The sequence below is a fragment of the Rutidosis leptorrhynchoides genome, chromosome 11 (assembly GCF_046630445.1).
Source record: "Rutidosis leptorrhynchoides isolate AG116_Rl617_1_P2 chromosome 11, CSIRO_AGI_Rlap_v1, whole genome shotgun sequence".
Classification (NCBI taxonomy): domain Eukaryota; kingdom Viridiplantae; phylum Streptophyta; class Magnoliopsida; order Asterales; family Asteraceae; genus Rutidosis; species Rutidosis leptorrhynchoides.
The window spans coordinates 174,982,381-175,003,025 of record NC_092343.1 but is presented as its reverse complement, the minus strand read 5'-3'; positions in this window follow the sequence as shown (position 1 = coordinate 175,003,025).

Below are 20,645 nucleotides of genomic sequence, written 5' to 3'. Positions count from 1 at the left end.
CCTATCATCCACAAACTGATGGGCAGAGCGAAAGGACGATACAAACACTTGAAGACATGCTACGAGCATGTGTTATTGATTTCGGAAACAGTTGGGATCGACATCTACCATTAGCAGAATTTTCCTACAACAACAGCTACCATTCAAGCATTGAGATGGCGCCGTTTGAAGCACTTTATGGTAGAAAGTGCAGGTCTCCGATTTGTTGGAGTGAAGTGGGGGATAGATAGATTACGGGTCCGGAGATTATACAAGAAACTACCGAGAAGATCATCCAAATTCAACAACGGTTAAAAACCGCCCAAAGTCGACAAAAGAGCTACGCTGACATTAAAAGAAAAGATATAGAATTTGAAATTGGAGAGATGGTCATGCTTAAAGTTGCACCTTGGAAAGGCGTTGTTCGATTTGGTAAACGAGGGAAATTAAATCCAAGGTATATTGGACCATTCAAGATTATTGATCGTGTCGGACCAGTAGCTTACCGACTTGAGTTACCTCAACAACTCGCGACTGTACATAACACTTTCCACGTCTCGAATTTGAAGAAATGTTTTGCTAAAGAAGATCTCACTATTCCGTTAGATGAAATCCAAATCAACGAAAAACTTCAATTCATCGAAGAACCCGTCGAAATAATGGATCGTGAGGTTAAAAGACTTAAGCAAAACAAGATACCAATTGTTAAGGTTCGATGGAATGCTCGTAGAGGACCTGAGTTCACCTGGGAGCGTGAAGATCAGATGAAGAAGAAATACCCGCATCTATTTCCAGAAGATTCGTCAACACCTTCAACAGCTTAAAATTTCGGGACGAAATTTATTTAACGGGTAGGTACTGTAGTGACCCGAACTTTTCCATGTTTATATATATTAATTGAGATTGATATTTACATGATTAAATGTTTCCAACATGTTAAGCAATCAAACTTGTTAAGACTTGATTAATTGAAATATGTTTCATATAGACAATTGACCACCCAAGTTGACCGGCGATTCACGAACGTTAAAACTTGTAAAAACGACATGACGATATATATATGGATATACATATGGTTAACATGAGATTATTATAAGTAAGTATCTCCATAAGTATATTAACAATGAGTTATATACATATAAACAAGACTACTAACTTAAGGATTTCGAAACGAGACATATATGTAACGATTATCGTTGTAACGACATTTAAATGTATATATATCATATTAAGAGATATTCATACATGATAATATCATGATAATATAATAATTTAAAATCTCATTTGATATTATAAACATTGGGTTAACAACATTTAACAAGATCGTTAACCTAAAGGTTCCAGAACAACACTTACATGTAACGACTAACGATGACTTAACGACTCAGTTAAAATGTATATACATGTAGTGTTTTAATATGTATTTATACACTTTTGAAAGACTTCAATACACTTATCAAAATACTTCTACTTAACAAAAATGCTTACAATTACATCCTCGTTCAGTTTCATCAACAATTCTACTCGTATGCACCCGTATTCGTACTCGTACAATACACAGCTTTTAGATTTATGTACTATTGGTATATACACTCCAATGATCAGCTCTTAGAAGCCCATGTTAGTCACCTAACACATGTGGGAACCATCATTTGGCAACTAGCATGAAATATCTCATAAAATTACAAAAATATGAGTAATCATTCATGACTTATTTACATGAAAACAAAATTACATATCCTTTATATCTAATCCATACACCAACGACCAAAAACACCTACAAACACTTTCATTCTTCAATTTTCTTCATCTAATTGATCTCTCTCAAGTTCTATCTTCAAGTTCTAAGTGTTCTTCATAAATTCCAAAAGTTCTAGTTTCATAAAATCAAGAATACTTTCAAGTTTGCTAGCTCACTTCCAATCTTGTAAGGTGATCATCCAACCTCAAGAAATCTTTGTTTCTTACAGTAGGTTATCATTCTAATACAAGTTAATAATCATATTCAAACTTTGGTTCAATTTCTATAACTATAACAATCTTATTTCAAGTGATGATCTTACTTGAACTTGTTTTCGTGTCATGATTCTGCTTCAAGAACTTCGAGCCATCCAAGGATCCGTTGAAGCTAGATCCATTTTTCTCTTTTCCAGTAGGTTTATCCAAGGAACTTAAGGTAGTAATGATGTTCATAACATCATTCGATTCATACATATAAAGCTATCTTATTCGAAGGTTTAAACTTGTAATCACTAGAACATAGTTTAGTTAATTCTAAACTTGTTCGCAAATAATAGTTAATCCTTCTAACTTGACTTTTAAAATCAACTAAACACATGTTCTATATCTATATGATATGCTAACTTAATGATTTAAAACCTGGAAACACGAAAAACACCGTAAAACCGGATTTACGCCGTCGTAGTAACACCGCGAGCTGTTTTGGGTTAGTTAATTAAAAACTATGATAAACTTTGATTTAAAAGTTGTTATTCTGAGAAAATGATTTTTATTATGAACATGAAACTATATCCAAAAATTATGGTTAAACTCAAAGTGGAAGTATGTTTTCTAAAATGGTCATCTAGACGTCGTTCTTTCGACTGAAATGACTACCTTTACAAAAACGACTTGTAACTTATTTTTCCGACTATAAACGTATACTTTTTCTGTTTAGATTCATAAAATAGAGTTCAATATGAAACCATAGCAATTTGATTCAATCAAAACGGATTTAAAATGAAGAAGTTATGGGTAAAACAAGATTGGATAATTTTTCTCATTTTAGCTACGTGAAAATTGGTAACAAATCTATTCCAACCATAACTTAATCAACTTGTATTGTATATTATGTAATCTTGAGATACCATAGACACGTATACAATGTTTCGACCTATCATGTCGACACATCTATATATATTTCGGAACAACCATAGACACTCTATATGTGAATGTTGGAGTTAGCTATACAGGGTTGAGGTTGATTCCAAAATATATATAGTTTGAGTTGTGATCAATACTGAGATACGTATACACTGGGTCGTGGATTGATTCAAGATAATATTTATCGATTTATTTCTGTACATCTAACTGTGGACAACTAGTTGTAGGTTACTAACGAGGACAGCTGACTTAATAAACTTAAAACATCAAAATATATTAAAAGTGTTGTAAATATATTTTGAACATACTTTGATATATATGTATATATTGTTATAGGTTCGTGAATCAACCAGTGGCCAAGTCTTACTTCCCGACGAAGTAAAAATCTGTGAAAGTGAGTTATAGTCCCACTTTTAAAATCTAATATTTTTGGGATGAGAATACATGCAGGTTTTATAAATGATTTACAAAATAGACACAAGTACGTGAAACTACATTCTATGGTTGAATTATCAAAATCGAATATGCCCCTTTTTATTAAGTCTGGTAATCTAAGAATTAGGGAACAGACACCCTAATTGACGCGAATCCTAAAGATAGATCTATTGGGCCTAACAAACCCCATCCAAATTACCGGATGCTTTAGTACTTCGAAATTTATATCATATCCGAAGGGTGTCCCGGAATGATGGGGATATTCTTATATATGCATCTTGTTAATGTCGGTTACCAGGTGTTCACCATATGAATGATTTTTATCTCTATGTATGGGATGTGTATTGAAATATGAAATCTTGTGGTCTATTATTATGATTTGATATATATAGGTTAAACCTATAACTCACCAACATTTTTGTTGACGTTTTAAGCATGTTTATTCTCAGGTGATTATTAAGAGCTTCTGCTGTGACATACTTAAATAAGGACGAGATTTGGAGTCCATGCTTGTATGATATTGTGTAAAAACTGCATTCAAGAAACTTATTTTGTTGTAACATATTTGTATTGTAAACCATTATGTAATGGTCGTGTGTAAACGGGATATTTTAGATTATCATTATTTGATAATCTACGTAAAGCTTTTTAAACCTTTATTGATGAAATAAAGGTTATGGTTTGTTTTAAAATTAATGCAGTCTTTGAAAAACGTCTCATATAGAGGTCAAAACCTCGCAACGAAATCAATTAATATGGAACGTTTTTAATCAATAAGAACGGGACATTTCAGAGCAATCGAGACAGATGACCACATATAATTAAAGAAGATCTTAATCTCCTTAATTCCTGAAGAATCAAATCTTATTTAGATTACGAAGTTTTTCTATTCCTTAAATTCCGGAAATCAACCGTGACTACGTCACCGGCTAAGGTGAACATGTATTTACCCATCTTCACTCTTTTATGATAACTTCTCTCATACGCTTCGAGTAATTGGATTGTTTTATCCATATTATTCAACAGTGATAAAACTCTAGTTATCGACTCATATTCGTCATGAAAACATTTTTATTGTTAGCCATGACGACCTTACTCAAAATTTCGACTTATTCTGAACTAAATTCTCAATATGGTTTAATATTTCTGACACGATAAGCAAAGTCTATGAAGTTGAATCTCAAAATTTTGAACTATTCAATTACCCTTCGATTGTTCTCAACGATTCGTGAACAATTATATGTAAATAGATACATATACTATAACTTGAAAATGTAACAAAGTGTTGAGTATATGATACTGTGAATTAAAATTTATTGGTTTGATTACCTGATCGATATATTTAACTACGGAGATAAAAGATTATGCAAAACGATTGAATTAAAAGATATTTATTGAATCCCTTTAGGATTATAATATTATTACGAGTCTCTGTTGTGAGGTCCACGTTGATTTAAGAAATCGTTCATTTTTAACGATATTCGAAATAAATATTAAAGTGTTTGTTTAAATAACATAATTTGGACACATACAATAATAAGGAATATTAACTGTTGGAATTAGATATGAATAAACTTGCGATATGTATTTTAAAACGTGTTTATTAATATTGAAAATATATATTTAACAATACGATAAAATATAATATTAACTTGGTCATAAAACGAATTATTATTATATATATTAACAAATAACGAGAAGATGATTTATATAAGTAAATGACCAAAACACTCAAAAGTATAAGTTATATCTCGAGTGGTATAGTTTATGGATAATTTAAGACTATATTTTGACAAAGGTACGAGTCGCGAAACGTAATGTACAAGTTTTCTCAACGTACGAAAGGACGTTCGAAAAACCGAAACCGGGACATAAGTCGAGTGATGATGTACGACTTATCGGAACAAAAAGTGTGATGCCCCGTACAAAACCATCGTGTACGAATCATCAACAACAGGATCATTACAAGGTTAAGTACTATATGCTGTAATTAAAGAAGTTGCATTCACGATAAAAAGGTGATGTCATAACCGACATTAAATGTTTTACATTTCAAAAGCATGCTTCACTAAGTAGAAGCAAATAATAAGTGTATATGACCACAATGGTCGTTACAAGTCATAGTTCAAAAGTACGAATGTTTGAATGCAAAGTAAAGTAGTTCATGCGTGGACAACTCTAAGCAGCGAGTGTCTATAGCACAACAAGTAAGACAGCGGAAGCAACCTCAAGCACCTGAGAAATACATGCTTAAAAACGTCAGCACAAAGGTTGGTGAGCTATAGTTTAAGTATAACAGTATGTAAGGTAGGCCACGAGATTTCAGTGCTACAAAGAGCGTTTCAAAACAGTATGATAAAGTATATGTTAACCGTGGGCACTTGGTAACTAACTTTACGCTTATACCCCCTGAAAGTACACTTGGCAAGTGCGTATGTCTACGAATTATTAAACACTCGTTAAATGCTAGCGCTACTAGCCCGAGTGGGGATGTCAAACCCTATGGATCCATATCTAAGATTCGCGTTCACGGTTCAAAAACCGATGATTAAACGTTACCGAGCTAAAGGGAATGTTTATGCCGTTGTATAACCCACACATATATAAGTTTAAGTACTCTACCTAGTATGTAAAACATAAAATCCGCATGTATTCTCAGTTCCCAAAATAAGTTAAAGTAAAAAGGGAATGCTATAACTCACAATGATATGTAGCGGTAAAGTAGTAGTCGGGAAAGGTGTGCAAGTAAACGGTCCGAGGTCCTCAACCTAAGTCAAATAGTACTAAGTCAGTAAATCGTCTTAATAGGTTTAAAAGTATGTAATTAAGGTCTTAAGGGTCATCATCAATCATCATTAAACAAAAGGCGTAAAGTAGGTTTCGTTTATGAAAGTAGTTTAAAACAAAGTCTGAATTCAGTCAGTCACCACGGCCTCTACCCTTACTGAATTAAGGTGAGACCAGTGGCCATGGCCCCATCTATGAGTCCCTTAAGTGTGGTAAAATTTACAGAAGCAAACTCGTCTTCGTTTAACCGTGGCGACGGTCTAAGTGCGAGTAGGTCAGAAATTTCTGCACAACGTTAAAGTACACAGTGACAATCGGAGGGCCATAAATCCTAAACCGTAACTCGGATTAAGACGAGTCCTATATGAAAAGTTATCTACTCGAAAAGTTATATCTAAAAATCAAGGTTAGAACAGTCCAGGTCTACTGGTCTGTTACAGAAACATCAGGTCAGTAGGTTTTGGACAGAAACAGTAAGTTTAAGTCGGTTCCGGTGGTCTTGGTGCTTGATGTTCATCATGGTTCTCGTCCTTGATGCATATAGCTTCAAGTGTACAACTCATTGATGTATCTACGTCATCTTAACCAAGTCTTGACCATCATAACCCTAGTGCAAGTCTAAGACATGAAGCACAACTCACTTAAGAGTTGTATGAAGTTTGATGAATCAAAGTTACATCAAAGTCTTAGATCTAACACCTACATGAACTTTAAAGCCAATAACAAGTTACAAACTTGAAAGTAAACTAACTAATCAAGATCATAAGTAGTAGAACATAGTTCTTAGTTTGATCTTGAAGATCCAAGACTCAAAAGTCTAGATCCAAAGTTATATTTAAAGAAAACTTATTTGTGTGTTCTTGAACTTTCAAGGTTAACTTAATTTGTTCAAGAGATATGAGATCAAGACTAACTTGTAGTACTTGACCATATAAACTAACTACATGAAATTAAAGTGCACAAATTGAAGAAGTAAACTTAAATAAACAAGAAAAGGTTCATGGTTGTTCATACTTTAAAGATTCAAACCAAAGTTTGATCTTTAGAAAGTAAACTTTAAAGTTTACTTCATGAGCTTCAAGTATGTCTTTAATCAACACATGGAACTTGCAACTTTTGAAACAATTGAAGTAGAATCATAAACTAGTGAGTTTATGTTCTTGTGTTCTTGAACTTACAAGATAATAGAAGAACCAAAACTAGAAAGTTAGGTTCTTGAAAGCTAGTAAGTAACTACAACAACAAGATGAAACAAGTAACAACAACAAACAAGAAATCAAACAAGCAAGTAACAAAAGATGATGATGATGATTTAGTGTGTATATAATTCGGTTTCTAACAAGAAAAGAAGAAGAGAAAAAGCTTGAAAGAACACTCACACTTGAGAGCAAAAGATGAGAGGATGTTTGAGAGAAAAGTGAGTGTGTGTGTAAATGAAAGAGTAATATGAATACTAGTGAGTATGTAGTGTAAAAAAAAAAATTCAAAACACCACTAAATGGCCACCAAGGCCGACGGCTTTTGGAGTGGGGGAGGGGGAAAGAGTTTGTTTTGTGGTTACATGCTTGTTAAAGTTTGAAAAGGTGGATAAAAGGGGTGGTTACATGGGGATTAAGGCATAACTAGATTCCATATCTCTTAACTAGCTAGTTCTATGTTCTAAATGATACTTACACTTGAAAGAGTGGGCTAAAGGGTCCATTAATAATGTAGGGTGGGCTTGTAAGCCCAAAATCAAGTGTCCATTAACCATAAACAAGCCCAAGTCCAAAAATTCACAAGTTAAACCAAATAAAGCCCAAGTAACTAACTAATAGTCTTAGTTAATTAAAATGATTAACAAAATTAATCATGAATGTAAATAACACTTGAAAATATTATTCGTGCAAGTTTCGGGTGTCACAAAGACGTTTCGGGCATTTAAAAGTCAAGTACGGGCAATCATAGCAACATGTAAATGTAATAACATACATTCGTTTAATCACACGTATTAATAATAGTAATTATTAATAAATTAATGTTGGAAATTCCAGGGTCGTTACAAAAAGCACAAGTCAACTATGCATGTGAATTTAATACAATATATAATTAATTATATAAATTAAATATATTATATATATAATTAAATAATATGTCGACAAGCAAGAAAACAAACGAAAGTGAGCTGTCCAGACAGGCCATGCGATCGCATGGCATTTGCACTGAAAGCTCATGCGATCGCATGGGCATCAGATTCAGCAAACATGTATAAAAGCTCGATCGTTTCTGATTTTTGATGCATTCCATCCATCTCTCTCTCACACTCTTATATTTATTATTATTATTATTATTATTATTATTATTATTATTATTATTATTATTATTATTAAGATTAATATTATTATTAATCTTATTAATATTATTATTATCAGTAGTATAATAATTATTAGTATTATACATAAAATACTACGACGAGGTTATGTCTAAACGATTTCAAAAATGGTTTACGAGCAAGCTAGAGCTAAGGAAATTATGAGTTATTGCCAAGGAGGTTATGGGTAATGTTCGGGGGTATATATATGAATCAAACCTAGTGTTTATCATCTCCGTTTCATCTACGTACTTTTCTACAATATTGAATCTCAATATTGATACGTAAGCACTTATATTTTATCTTTTATATATTAATTGTGTATCCATGTCTAGTGCTCGAGTATATATATTTATACATGCTTGTATGCTAAATTTCATCGCTAAACAGTTTATAATGAATCATGAATTAAATACATATATTACTGGTAAAAGGTATATGATATACATGTTTTTGGAAAGCTAGCGAAAAATCAAAAACTTTTCATTTAGATATCGAATAGTTTCGAAGAACGAATCAAAAGATATGGTCAACTGAATTATAATTGACGATAATTGGAATTGCTTTTGAATCTGCAATTAATATTTAAATAACTTGTTTGTAAGGTTGATAAACTGGATTTTTGAATATTACCAGCCGAGTAAATGAATCCTTATATAAAACACGTCTCGTTTGGTTAAGCAACTGTCAAAATTGACTTTTTGAAACGACTTTGGATAACTTTTGTATGTCGATCTCGAGAATTAGGATTGTGATACACTATGACCTGACCTAGTGATAATGCTAAAAACGAACATATATTTCATAGCATTATTCCTCAAGAAAGACAAGCTTTTAGTTGCAATTGTTCTATTTACAAGTGATATTCGTTTAAATAATAAAAGGTGAAGACAAAAGACAGATTCGACGAATTGAAGACGCAAACGACCAAAAAGCTCAAAAGTACAAAGTACAATAAAAAAGGTTCCAATTATTGATAAGAAACATCTCGAAATTACAAGAGTACAAGATTCAAAACGCAAAGTACAAGATATTAAATTGTACGCAAGGACGTTCGAAAATCCGGAACCGGGACCAGAGTCAACTCTCAACGCTCGACGCAATGGACTAAAAATTACAAGTCAACTATGCACATAAATATAATATAATATTTAAATAATTCTTATAATTATTTATATATTATATAATATAAAAATCCATCGGTAAACAAAGAGCCAAAGCTGGGTGAGCTGTAAATACAAACTCCGCGACTCGCGGAGTTTGAAGAGCAAAAAGGGCGCGAGTCGCGGAGTCCCCCTGGACGAAAATTCCTATAAAAGCCAGCGAATTCTGATCGTAAAAATATCCATAAAATCTCTCTTTCTCTATATGTAAACGTAATATATATATATATATATATATATATATATATATATATATATATATATATATATATATATATATATATATATATATATATATATATATATATATATATATATATATATATATTAATTTTAATTTTAATTTTAATTTTAATTATAATTCTAATAATAAGGGTATGTTAGCGAATGTTGTAAGGGTGTAAGTCGAAATTCTGTCCGTGTAACGCTACGCTATTTTTAATCATTGTAAGTTATGTTCAACCTTTTTAATTTAATGTCTCGTAGCTAAGTTATTATTATGCTTATTCAATCCGAAGTAATCATGATGTTGGGCTAATTACTAAAATTGGGTAATTGGGCTTTGTACCATAATTGGGGTTTGGACAAAAGAACGACACTTGTGGAAATTAGACTATGGGCTATTAATGGGCTTTATATTTGTTTAACTAAATGATAGTTTGTTATTTTTAATATAAAGATTTACAATTGGACGTCCCTATAAATAACCATATACACTCGATCGGATACGATGGGCGGGGTATTTATATGTACGAATAATCGTTCATTTAACCGGACACGGGAATGGATTAATAGTCACTAGAATTATTAAAACAGGGGTAATATTATGTACAAGGACACTTGGCATAATTGTTAACAAAGTATTAAAACCTTGGGTTACACGCACTTTATATTTATGACTGATGGACTGTTATGGACAAAGTATTAAAATCTTGTTACAGTTTAAGTCCCCAATTAGTTGGAATATTTAACTTCGGGTATAAGGATAATTTGACGAGGACACTCGCACTTTATATTTATGACTGATGGACTGTTATGGACAAAAACCAGACGGACATATTAAATAATCCAGGACAAAGGACAATTAACCCATGGGCATAAAACTAAAATCAACACGTCAAACATCATGATTACGGAAGTTTAAATAAGCATAATTCTTTTATTTCATATTTAATTTCCTTTATTTTATATTTAATTGCACTTCTAATTATCGCATTTTTATTTATTGTTATTGTATTTAATTGCACTTTTAATTATCGTACTTTTTAATTATCGCAAGTTTATTTTATTGTACTTTTTAATTATCGCAATTTCATTATCGTTATTTACTTTACGCTTTAAATTAAGTCTTATATTTTACATTTGGTTTTAACTGCAACTAAAGTTTTAAAATCGACAAACCGGCCATTAAACGGTAAAAACCCCCTTTATAATAATAATATTACTTATATATATATATATATATATATATATATATATATTTGTATTTTTATAAAATAAAACTAATATAGCGTTAAGCTTTGTTAAAAGATTCCCTGTGGAACGAACCGGACTTACTAAAAACTACACTACTGTACGATTAGGTACACTGCCTATAAGTATTGTAGCAAGGTTTAAGTATATCCATTCTATAAATAAATAAATATCTTGTGTAAAATTGTATCGTATTTAATAGTATTTCCTTGTAAAATATAAGCTATTTTATATACGCATCGCATAACATCAAGTATTTTTGGCGCCGCTGCCGGGGAACATCAAGTATTTTTGGCGCCGCTGTCGGGGAACATCTAGCTTGAAAGCCGGAAGCGCAACGCTAATATATATAAAAAACAAAAAGATTTTTATTTTTAGTTTACTTTTATTAAAATACGCTTTTGTAAAAATACGTTTTAATATATTCAAAAATATAAAAAGAAAAACAAAAATATAAATATTTTTAAGAGTTTGTTAAATATTTATGTTTTATAAAGTTTCTTTATTTTTATTTTATAAAAATATAAGTTTTATTTAAATATTTTGTTTTTATTTAAAACATAAAATCAAAAACTGAAAAAAAAATTTATATATAAATCTAGTTTTAAGATTTTTATTTATAAAATTGTAACATATTTTTATTTCTATTCTAGTTTTTAAAATATAAGTTTTATTTAAATTATATAAATATTTTAATTAAATTAAAAATAGAAAAATAAAAAATATATATATAAATAAATAAATAAACCAAAACCTGTCAAACGAAGCTACCTAATCTGAATTTTCGAACCCCGCGACTCGCGGAGTTTTCCAGCTTCGGGCACCGCAACACGCTGAGCCGCCCTGACACACATGACCAGAAACCCTAATCACAATTAATACGGGGTAATTATTATTTTTATTAACTTTAAACCTAATTAGGTTATTTATATTATATTAATTAGTTTAGTTATTTTATTATTTATATTATTTAGTTAAATTAGTTTAAATAAAATATAAAATAAATAATTTTATAAAATAAATAATATAAAAATAATATTTTTATAGAAATTGTAATTTTTACAACTTTTAGTATATTTTTATAATTTGTTTCTTTTTAATTGTTTTAGCGTAATATTTGTATTTTTTGCTCGTATTTAGTTTTAAACTTAGTTTTTGCCATAGTTATTTTTATTTATAGATTTTTAGGCCTTGTCGTATAATCCCTTAAGTGCTTTTTCTTTAGACTAAGATTTAGGTGCTTTAGAATTTTGCGACGTCTTTTTAAGTTTTAGTGCCTTTTTAAGTTATTTCCATTTGGGATATAGTTTTACTTGTAAGCTTTAATATTTTTAGACGCCTTTTACCTATGTATCAATTATCATTCCAATTAGTAATCTCAATTTGCGATTATAATTTTAAGTTAGTGATAGTAATAAGGTTGGGTTAGTCGAGTGTTTTTAAGTTCTATAAGTCATTTTTTTATTATTTCTTATTTTTCGACGCCTTTTATTTTTCGACCCTTTTCTTTTTCGACGCGCTCTTTTTCTTTCTTATTTCTCGCAATTCTAGTTTTAGAACATAGATTTTTATTCTACTTCTTATCTAAATTTCTTAAAATTACGAAAATTTATTTTAAGTGGTTAAATTGATAGACATCAAAATTTTCTGGTTCGTAGTAATAGTTGAATTTTGTACGTGGACCGGGTTATTGGAGCCAAACAGTACTCAATTATATTGAGACCAAACGAATCCTGCCCCTCTGCTGCATCTTTTGGCTATTCGAAACGTGGGAAAATCAGAAAAGTCTATTAATTGGATAACTTATATAATTTTTCTTTCCTTTTAAAAACTAATAGGATATTCAGTGAATGCACCGAGCAAGACGTTCACCACCTTTTTTACGTTCACCACCTGTAACTAGATCAAGACATTTAGCAAATATTACCGCCGTTGATTTTTCTTTAGAATCGTCATCCAGTCGACCAAGTACTCCAGTTCAAATTTCTGATAATCCATTTTTTGAACCCGACCTCACAATTGAGAATCCGGAGAATATTCAGGGACAATTCATAGATCCTGAACCATTAAATTTTCCTCCGGAGCCACCAATCATTCAAACAGAGATTGTTGAGGAACGAACCATTAAATCAGAATCCTCTAGTGATTCAGATTCAACAAATTCAATTATGGAAATCTGGAACCTTTAAGTATGGAAGACCGAATGAGAGCTAAACGCACTGGACAAGGTCTCGCAATTACTCATCCAGACATTAATGCGCCAGATTATGAAATCAAAGGACAAATTCTACACATGGTGACTAATCAATGCCAATTTAGTGGTGCGCCGAAGGAAGATCCAAATGAACATCTTCGTACCTTTAATAGGATCTGCACACTATTTAAAATAAGAGAAGTTGAAGATGAACAGATATATCTCATGTTATTTCCCTGGACTTTAAAGGGAGAAGCCAAAGATTGGTTGGAATCGTTACCTGAAGGGGCGATTGATACATGGGACGTTTTAGTTGAAAAATTTCTTAAACAATTCTTTCCAGCATCTAAAGCCGTAAGACTTCAAGGAGAAATTGTTACGTTCACACAGAAGCCAAATGAAACTCTATATGAGGCGTGGACAAGATTTGGAAAGTTATTAAGAGGATGTCCGCAACATAGTTTAGACACCTGTCAAATATTACAAATATTCTACCAAGGATGCGACATCACTATAAGGAAAGACATCGATATAGCAGCTGGTGGTTCTATTATGAAGAAAACCGAAACTGATGCTTACAAAATTATTGATAACACTGCTTCCCACTCACATGAGTGGCACCAAGAAAAAGATATCGTTATATCATCTAAAGCAGCTAGAGCCGATTCTAGCCATGACTTAGATTCCATTTCTGCAAAGATAGATGCTGTCGAGAGACGAATGGAAAAGATGACTAAAGATATCCACTCAATACGAATTAGTTGTGAGCAGTGTGGAGGACCACATTTGAAAAAGATTGTCTCAGTATAGAATTAACAATGGAACAAAGAGAGAATGTTTCATATCTAAACCAAAGGCCTAGAAATAATTATCAGAATAATTATCAACCGCCAAGACTAATTTACAATCAAAACCAGAATTATAATCGAAATATTTCATACAACAACCAACAAGGTCCTAGCAATCAACAAGTATCCAACAATACTTACAATCGGCAAAGACCTAATTTTCAAAACAAACCACCACAAACCGATGATAAAAAGCCAAATTTAGAAGATATGATGACAAAGCTAGTTGAAACTCAAACACAGTTTTTCACATCTCAAAAACAAACCAATGAACAAAATGCTCAAGCATTTAGAAATCAACAAGCTTCTATTCAAAACTTGGAACAAGAAGTAAGTAACCTAGCAAGGTTAATAGGTGAAAGAAAACCGGGAAGTCTACCTAGTGATACAAATGCTAAACCCCGGAATGAAACAGCTAAATCCATTACCACAAGAAGTGGTACAACACTTAAACCACCTGAAATACCTGTAACTTCTGATGAAGCTATTCCTACTCCACAAGAACCACAACCTGAACAAGATAAGGAAACAGAACCGGTAGTTGAAAAGGTTAATGAAGATAACACAGTTAAGGCTAAACCTTATGTTAAACCATACCAACCACCACTTCCTTACCCGAGTAAAATGAAAAAAGAGAAACTTGAAGCCGAGCAATCCAAATTCTTGGATATGTTTAAACAGATAAATGTAAATCTTCCTTTCATTGATGTAATTTCAGGAATGCCTAGATATGCTAAATTCTTGAAAGATCTAATATCAAATAGAAAGAAAATGGAAGAACTCTCGGCCGTTACTATGAATGCTAATTGTTCAGCAGTGCTGTTGAATAAGATACCAGAAAAATTATCTGATCCAGGAAGTTTCACAATTCCATGTTTTCTGGGTAGTCTTAGTTCAATAGAAGCATTAGCAGACTTAGGTGCTAGTATAAATTTAATGCCGTATTCACTATACGCTAAACTAGACCTTGGAGAATTGAAACCAACACGAATAAGCATACAACTAGCCGATCGATCTATAAAATATCCTAGAGGGATAATGGAGAACATGCTAGTTAAAGTTGGTACTCTAGTATTTCCAGTAGATTTTGTTGTTCTGGACATGGAAGAAGATTCTCAAGTTCCTCTCATATTAGGAAGACCATTCTTAAACACGGCTAAAGCAATGATAGACGTGTTTGGTAAGAAACTGACCCTAAGTATAGAGGACGAGAGTGTTACCTTTTTAGTTGATAGAGCAATGCAACAACCGCAATCTGCAGATGATACATGTTATTATATTCAAACTATAGATTCACATGCAGAATTGTTAGAATAATTTCCAGAATTACAAGGAACAGGAGAATGTTCTTTAGGAGAAGGAACTGAACCAATTGATGAAGTTGAAATGTTAGCTACACTAATAGCTAATGGATATGAACCAACAACAGAAGAAATTCAAATGCTAAAAGAAGAAGACAGATATCGATATAAATCATCGATAGAAGAACCTCCAACATTAGAATTAAAGCCACTTCTAAACCATTTGGAATACGCTTATTTACATGGTGAAACTGAATTACCTGTAATAATATCGTCTTCTCTTACTAAAAATGAGAAATCTCAACTCATTTCGGTGTTGAAAGCTCATAAACCAGCCATTGCATGGAAGATTCATGATATAAAAGGAATAAGTCCTTCGTATTGCACACATAAAATCCTTATGGAAGAAGGTCATAAAACGTATGTGCAACGCCAACGATGACTAAATCCTAATATGAAAGATGTTGTTAAAAAAGAAATTATTAAACTGCTAGATGCAGGTTTAATTTATTCAATTTCTGATAGTCCATGGGTAAGCCCAGTTCAATGCGTGCCTAAGAAGGGTGGCATGACTGTCATTATAAATGAGAAAAATGAGCTTATTCCTACTAGGACTGTAACAGGATGGCGTGTTTGTATTGATTATAGAAAATTAAATGACGCCACCAGAAAAGATCACTTTCCCTTGCCTTTTATTGATCAAATGTTGGAAAGATTAGCCGGAAATAGTTACTATTGTTTTCTTGATGGATTTTCCGGATATTTTCAAATTCCAATAGCACCTGAAGACCAAGAGAAAACCACATTCACATGCCCTTATGGTACTTTTGCTTACAAACGCATGCCATTTGGACTTTGCAACGCCCATGCAACCTTTCAAAGGTGCATGATGGCGATTTTTCACGACATGATAGAAGAATGTATGGAAGTTTTCATGGATGACTTTTCAGTATTCAGTGATACTTGTGATGACCCGGGAATTTCCGACCAAATTTAAACTTAATCTTTATATGAATTCGACACGATAAGTAAAGATTGTAATTGTTGAAGTCTCATAAATTTTGAACTGAGTTCATGTATTCATTTGGCCTTTAACTATGCTCGACGATTCACGAACAATTGTGTGTAAATAAATATATATATATATATATATATATATATATATATATATATATATATATGTAAATATAAATATTAGTGTATATATTAATTTGAATTAATGTATTACCATTTAATCATTTAAATTAAATATGTAGAATGTAATATGCATAATATATATAAATACTAAATATTCAAATATGTTATTATATGATATAAGTATTACATAATTAATAAAAAGTAATATTCTTATATACAAGTTAACATATAGTTATTATTTTACTTTCATTATCAATATTAATATCAGCATTAATAGATTAATTTAATATATAGTATATACATATATGAGATTTGATATGTGTAAATTGTTATATCAATATTATTACTATTACTTTCATTATTATTAATATTAGCATTTGTATTATTAATATTATTATATGAATTTTGATTTATACAAGTATTGTCAATAATATTATTATTATCATTACTGATTCTATTATTACTATTATTAGCTTCATTATTATTAAAAAAGTAAAATTTAATAGTAATAAATATGTAATTATTATTAAGTTCCTTATATATTTAATATAAAAATATATATATAATCAATATATAATTATACAAATATTATTATATATGTAAATACATATACACATACATAATATCATTATATATATAAATATATATATAAATCAATACAGCTTTATATATACAAACATATATACATATATGGATATTTATTTAAATACAGTGTATACAACACAAGAATGTATGGTGTTTTCTATCAAAATCTAACTTTCTTAATTTGATTTTCCTGTCTGATCGATATTGTACCACAATCAACAATTATTTGATGCAGTTAGATGTCCTTGTCCAGTTTCTGTACTAAGATTTGAAATCAAACAGATGTAGCCAAAATTGGTTAGCAACTTCTTTCTCCTTTTTATTCTTTACTCAATTTTATGTTCTTAATTGGTACCTTCTGTCGAATCATTAATCTATTAAACAATCGATTGGCCTATTTCTTGTCCTTTATTTCATGATCGATAAACTTCAATACCATCTCCACTATCATCAACGATGAGAACCACAAACTCCCACATCATTGTCGCCACTCTAATCCACCATCAGCTTTATTCAGTTTCTTTTATTTCTCACAACTCACCACCTGCAAACTACGAAAACCTTCTAGTGCAGCTCCTATGTTCGATCACCCTTCACATCTTTTACTTGTTCCTGTTACAATTGTTTCTGTCCAGGAACATCCCAAAACAAACCTCTCGTTCCTACTATTATTTTTACTACTCAAAACCATAACCCTTTTGATTATATTGAGAACATTCGGTCACGTACAGAAACGAAATCAGTATGGACATGTTACTGCACCTGTTCCTTGTTCAAATGTCAACCGCCAACTAGCATTTTTCCTTTTTCTTCCTTCTTCCTCTTGTTGGTCGCCAACAAACCCCTAACGGTATTCTTGCTTCTGTTTCTTTTAAAAAGATAGATGATTGTTGCATCTGCTATGCTATTTAGTGCTACTGCTACGAATTTTTTTTTATTTCGGTTTGAACAAGCCAACATCACCTTTTTATTATACTCTATTTTTGAAAACTGTTGTATATAATTTATATCACCACTTTAAAGTGCTAGTTGGTGTTTTATATTTTTTTCTTTCTTTCTTGATGGCCTACAATGTGTCATCTTCTTTTTGTGGTGGAGAAAGTCGTATGTCATGGAGTCAATCACGGCTCAAATTGTGTAAGCATAACCCCACTTACCCTCTACCTTTAAATATTAAACACTTGATGAAATTAAAAAGTAGTAGTACATGATGACTGTTAGTTCGATATGGGTATATTTTAAAGAAAAAGAAAGCGTTTAATAATACAAGTGGAATAAGGGACTCCTAATTTATTTTGGATCGAAGGAAAAGGCAAGGACATAGAGATGGGTAACGATGATCATTGCTTGATGGGGATTATGAACGATTTGTGAAACGAGATGGTGATGAATCGGTGACGACGAGAACGTTATGATCATGATTAATATGATTATGATTATTGATGATGATGTTAGGATGTTGATGATGAGGTGATAACATCAATGATGATACCTGATGATGTTGTCACGATGATAATTATGATGAAGATTATAGTGATGATAAATAACGATGATGATTATGATTCTATGAAGTAGATAATAAAAAAAATGATGATGATGTGATTATGATTCCGGTATGATGATGATGATAATGAGAAGATGATGCGTACAACAAAATAAAGTGGATATGTACAGTGAAGTGATGATACGTGCAAGGAAACTGCCACCGTTTTTTATTTATTATTTATTCATATTCATGTTTGTATTATCGGGCTTATTGTTGATCATTTATATTTAAATGGTTTTTCAAAATGGACATGATGTTGGGCCGAGACACACATGGGCTGGATTCTTTTTATTGGCCGAAATATTAATAATAATATTGATATGAGTAATGGACGTGAAGGTTGATGAGTTGAAGATTAATTATAGTGGTTAAATAGATTAGGCCATGAATTAAAACAGATATGTTAGAGCAGAGGAATGGTTTGAAGTGATTGGTTTGAACGAGACGGTTGCGGGTTCGAACCTGAGGAGCTGCAATATATATATATATATATATTTTTTTATGATGAAGAAGAAGGATGCAGTCAGACAGGGGTTAAAAGAATTTAATCCGAAAAATAACTTAGAAGGAAGTAGATGGTGGTATGGTTAAGGATATTGTTGAGGAGCGAGAGGTCATGTGTTCAAGTCTGGGCTTTGACAATTCTTTTTAGGAACTTTATTTTTGAGGTAGACGTATTATTATTATTATTATTATTGATATCAGCATTAATATTAGTATTATTAATGATATTATCATTATTAATATTAACATGATTATCATAATTAGAACTGTATTATTATTACAACTATATTATTGTTATAAATTTTGCTACTAGTATTATTATTGTTGTTACAACAAATTATTATTTAAAAGAATCATTAATAGAAAAACTATCATTTTATTTAAAAACATCATTTTTAGTAAAATTATCAGAAGAACTATTATTATTATTATTATTATTATTATAAAAGGAAACGACTTTTTATTTATTATTATCAATATTATTTTATCATATAAATATTAATTACTTAAAAATATATTTAATACACATAACATAACTATATTAAAATTTTTATAAATAAATATTAGTTAATTATTTAAAAGTGTATATATAAAATAAACATACTTAATTAATTAATAAAACCTATAAATTATTAAATATAACAAGTATATCACTAATAAAAATATGTAACTTATTCTATTACAATTCTATGTATTAATAGATATATGAATAATATAGGTTCGTGAATCCGAGGCCAACCCTACACTTGTTCAATGTCGTCATATGTATTTTTACTACAAAATACAGTACGGTGAGTTCATTTGAATCCCTTTTACTCTTTACAATTTTGGGACTGAGAATACATGCGCTGCTTTTATAACTGCTTTATTAAATGCTTTTGAAATATACCTTGAACTGCGAATACATAAAATTCTTTTATAAATGTTTGACGTGATATGACACAAGCAAAACATTCCTCGAATGAATTATTATGCAGACAGAAGTTCTGTGGATTATTGTTGAATTATGTGGACATGATAATTGCCACCATTGAATTATGTGGACATGATAATTGCCACCATTGAATTATGTGGACATGATAATTGCCACCATTGAATTATGTGGACATGATAATTGCCACCAATTGATATGAATGTTATGTATCGGGAGAATGATTTTATACACAGGTTATGTGTATGATATTTTGTACACGAGATATGTGCACGGTTACAAAGTTTTGTTAAAATGGTTTCGTACAAGAGAAAGGTGTACTGTATTTAAAAGATATCGCATGTACATTACAGGTGGGTATAGGATTCGGGTCCATTTGTACCATGCAGCATTTAAATCTTGTGGTCTATCAAAATGTTAAATTTTATTGTTTTATGATAAACTTATGAACTCACCAATCTTTTGGTTGACACTTGAAAGCATGTTTATTCTCAGGTATAAAAGAAACATTCCAATGTGCATTTGCTCA